This window comes from Neophocaena asiaeorientalis, unplaced genomic scaffold (genome assembly GCF_003031525.2).
Source record: "Neophocaena asiaeorientalis asiaeorientalis breed wild unplaced genomic scaffold, Neophocaena_asiaeorientalis_V1.1 scaffold197, whole genome shotgun sequence".
NCBI classification, from domain to species: domain Eukaryota; kingdom Metazoa; phylum Chordata; class Mammalia; order Artiodactyla; family Phocoenidae; genus Neophocaena; species Neophocaena asiaeorientalis.
In genome coordinates this window covers 7,564,888-7,569,464 of record NW_020174703.1, presented here as the reverse complement: position 1 = coordinate 7,569,464, position 4,577 = coordinate 7,564,888, and the positions used below count along the sequence as shown (strand labels likewise).

The window sequence follows — 4,577 nt, the reverse complement described above, 5'->3', positions numbered from 1 at the left end:
CAAATGAGTTTTTAAAAAAATTATTTTCATAACTTCACTGTGAGCCTTAGACTTCTCGTTGTCAGAGCTCAGTTAGGGAAAGCTGTAACTGTTTCATTTGACAGCTCCTTTGGAACAATTATTTAATGTGAGCATTGTTTAAATGTGAGAGGAGAATGCATATATCTTGGTGTGGTTTTAAAATTTAGCCTCAACATCTTACCTTCCATTTACATTTAAAACAGCACATTATTCTTTGCTTCTTGGCTTCCATTTAGAGTTAGCACAGAGTTCAGATATTGGGGGAAGTCATTTAAACTGAAGAGCGAAAGATAACACATTTTTCTTTCTTCAGATGGGATTAAGAGAATAACCTCTCTTTTTTTTTCTTTTTTGGACACCCAAATATCTTTTAAGGGGGGGAGGGGCAGTGGGGGGAGGGTCTCTCACTGCACATCTTGTTCATTGCGGCTGCTTCCTGAGTCCTGCGGCTTCATCACATGCGGCAGCTCGGGTGGGCTGGAGAAGGGCTCGACGCGTAGGGCCTCAAATGCTTCATCTGCTCAGAAGGCTAGTCCCACAGTAGCTGGGGCCTGAGGCCCTGATGTCTGGCTGGTGAAGCCACACTCGCCATTCAATGTCTTACCGTCGTCCGGAAGCTTGTCGTCCTTGTACAGCCGCTCGCTGCTAGTCCAGCGGCCGCCTGAGGATGTCCTCGACGATGCGCTTCAGCTCGAACACGGTGCTTGACTCCTTGGTGTCCGTGAATATGACGGTCTTGCCAGGAACGCAGCCATCGCAGCGGCTACTTCTCCCTCTAGACGCTCCAGAGCAGCCGTGTTCCGCCCCCTTCCCAGCAACCCGGGCGCTGGACCCAGCATGACCCGCGCCAGGGCGGCCCCACCCCGCGCCCCCAGGGCTCCGTGATTCTCTTAATCCCATTTAAAGAAAGAAAAGTGTTGGTTTTAAACTGAGGCAAAATGTGATCCCTTTGAACTCTACAGCTGACAATTTAGGAAAAACCACACAGTCTTCAAGGCATTATTTCAAACCCTCTGGGTATGTACAAAGTTACTTACACTGGTTGCCATTTTGAGGAAAGATCCCTCTTTGAGGAAAAAATTTAACTGAAAAGAGTTCATAAATTAGCGCGGGAAAGCTGCTACAACCTTTCTCCTCAAACCTGCAGGAATTCGGACCTTATAGCTGTACTTACAATGGAGTCCTGGCCACCCTTTCCAGGGGATACTGAGTAGGGCATGGAGGGAATGCCAAGAGTCTCCAAAGCAATTATCACTGTTCTGATGAGGTGATGGGGTGAGACGAAAATGCACAGGAAATGGTTATTTGTTTACTTCAAAATATGAGTAGTGTTCAACTAAGGGGGCTAATCTGGAGAATTTCTGTATCTGTTTCATATGCCAGGCAGTGACATTATACTTACTATGTACAAATAGCATTCATTACATGCAGCTTTTGTCAACGCTAAAGGGCAAAGGAAAAACAGATTATTAGTAAAAAAAAAAAAAAAAAAAAAAAAAAACTGGTATGTATTTTTTTCCTCAGGGTGAGAGGGAAAATGCCTGGATGTTGTTTTCAAACACCCCAGCCATCAACTCCAGAGAGCATGGACGAACATAATTTTCACTGATGACAATAATGAAGATGATAATGCTTTTCAGCATTTCCCAGAGCATAAACTCGGTTTAATGTGAGCCTGGCTGTATGACCATAACGAATGCTAGTGATATGGGAAAAACAAATGCACAAATGAAAAACAGTGAGTCAGATAGCTCATTCATTTCTGTCAATAGAATCCAGAATTCCCCAAATCTGCTTAGTGTCTGCCATTGTATAATCTTAAGTGCATTGCACACCATTTGCATGTTGAATAAAATGTTAGAATTGCTTTGGAATAAATAAAGCAGTTGCATTCCACTGTCTCTCAGAAAGATTTAGATTTTTGATTTCTTCCTACATGCTCATTAGATTAAGTGCAAAGAATTTTTTTTTCAGTAGATGATGTAAAGTTGAGAATTGATGCAATTATGTCAATAATATAGACAAAACACTTTCCTCAACTTCCAAATTACCAGACCACTAAAATTACTTTCTCATTTAAATTATCTGGATACTTTCTCAAAAAAAAAAAAAAAAAAGGAAAAGAAAAAGGAAAACATTCTAGAGATTAGTAGTATAAGAAGATTAATATCAAAACCAATTATTTTTCCTAACTGACCATAGTTAACTTTTCTATCAGTTTCCTTCGTGTCTTTTTTCTGTGTGAGCTCATATTATGTATACAGTTCTGTATTCTGCTTTTTTCTTTTCATGTTATAGCATAAGCATTTTCCATTTGGGTAAAGTCTTTTTATAACTGATTTTAGTGTTTACATATCATTATAGCACAGCAAAGGACCATAATACATCTAAGAATTCTGTATTTGGAAACATTTAAGTGGCATCTAATATTTTTTATTAAAAATAATAGTGATAAACATCCTTGTACATAAATCAATGTATCTCATGTTTTAAAGCTGTGAGTAAATGATGACATGACTTGAGTAACATAGGTTTAAGTCAGATCCTCTGATGATAGCTGGGCACATGGACACCCACAGTACATTTCTGAGACACCTGTGCTGGTAGTGACTAAGTCTGGCAAGTTAAATAATGAGAGAAAGTTTCCTGTGGCAGCTTCCAGGAAATTTCCTTAAACTATTGACGATGTGTGTATGTCCTTTGCCTCTATTTTTGGACCTTTCTCCATTTTGGACCACAAGACAAGGGCTACAGACCAGGGATGGTGAAGTGTGAAATAAGAGAAATTCTCATTATGGATCCATTGACAAACTGGAAAGAAAGCATTAAAGTTTTGATAAATCTTTTAATGAGATAGTGAATCACCTGTGTTCCATATTGCGTTTTGAGAGTGAGGGTGATGCAAAAACTAATTGTGATTTATCTTTATAGAATTTAAGAGAAATCACTGGGTTCAGTTCTCTCTCAGTGGGCATTCTGCCATCTCATTTTATGAACAACAAAATATATGTTAGCAAAACAATAGCTTTTAAAATAAAATCAGTTCCAATTCCCAAGTGGTAAATAATTTCTAAAGTTAGAAAACTACACGCAAAGGGAGAAATGGCTTCACGACCTGTATAACTTTGAGTCAGAGTTGCGTGAAATTGTCAAACCAAAACTCTCCCAGGATCTTCCAGTGTTAGTTGATTAGCCAAATGAGCAGGATTATTCAGTAATAGATTGTGCTTAGGGCATTGCTAACACAGCTATGCTCCTGATGAAAACTAACCTCAACATTTGATCCAAGTTCCCTTTGACTAAACCTCCATATAATGATATAACTTCTCTTTTCAACACAGAAAATGAAAGGGAAAATTGAGATAATTATGTTGGCAATTTAAGTAAAACAAAAAATATCCAGATACTTGAGGTAAAAGGGAATTGGAGGTTTGAACTATGCAGATAACAATCTGAGTTCTCAATTTCACTTCGCCAAGAATACAAAGCATTTTTTAAATGAAGTTTATTGAACAGAGATTTCCAAATATTGTGTCTAGTACCCAAACCAATTCTCTCCTTGCTATCTCAGCAAAAAGTGGTATTAATCAAGGCAATTTTAGTTCTCCTATATTATTCAAATTTGTAAAGATCAGGCAAGATATTCTCACAAACATGAAAGTATAACTTATATTTATCCAGTTTCCACTTCCTTTGAGTTTCTGGAGGAGACAAGTCACCATCATGAGAAACATGGGTAACAGCTACCAGAGATTTGTTTTTGTCTTCTACCAATGAACTTATGTCCTCTGAGAAGCTGCCTCTCCTCCCAGGGTTCAACACTTTCCTTGTTGCATTTGCCCCCTATTATCTCTGCTTTGCTGTTTTATGCTTTTAACTGCTTCTGGCCTGTTGTCATTGCTGATGACATCACTCACTCCACTCCTTGGCCACCCGCCCCCTCAATACCAACCCTGCAGGATGTAGGTCCAATCAGTACTTTGATGCCAGGCCTCCTTCTGCCCTGTTTCTCATGATAAGGAGAGATAATTCAGCATAATTTCCAAGCACATCACTTCCCACCCACTCATAGCCCTGTCTTTTCTCTGTTTGATCCATATTTTTAGCTAATATGAAAGAGGACCCTCTGCTCACAAGCCCTTACCTCCAGACATTAAATATTTCAAAGTAATTTCAAGAGGAGATTATCAAATTTTGTAATATTTTTATTTATTCATTCCCTTAATATGGCTGGGTTCATTAGGACGTTTTATATTTTAGTAGTGTGACACATAATAATGGTGTGTTTGCAAGTTTACCAGCTGTGATGGTTCATTTTGTGTCAACTTGACTGGGCCACGGGTTGCCCAGACATTTGGTCAAACATTATTCTGGGTGTGTCTGTAGGATGTTTCTGGATGAGACCTAACATTTGAATACATGAGTAAAGCAGACTGCCCTCTCTAATGTGAGTGGACCCTATTTATTCAGTTGAAAATCAGAATAGAACAAGAAGTCTAACTCTCCCATGACTACAAGAAATTCCTCCTGCCTGACTGCCTTTCCAACCGGGACAC

The 4,577-nt window shown here is 39.1% G+C and overlaps 1 pseudogene; it reads right to left on the bottom strand.

Annotated features, from left to right (window-relative positions):
* Positions 1–425: 425 nt before the first annotated feature.
* On the bottom strand, positions 426–4,119 carry LOC112409258 (elongin-B pseudogene; annotated as a pseudogene).
* Between the last annotated feature and the right edge of the window lie 458 nt (positions 4,120–4,577).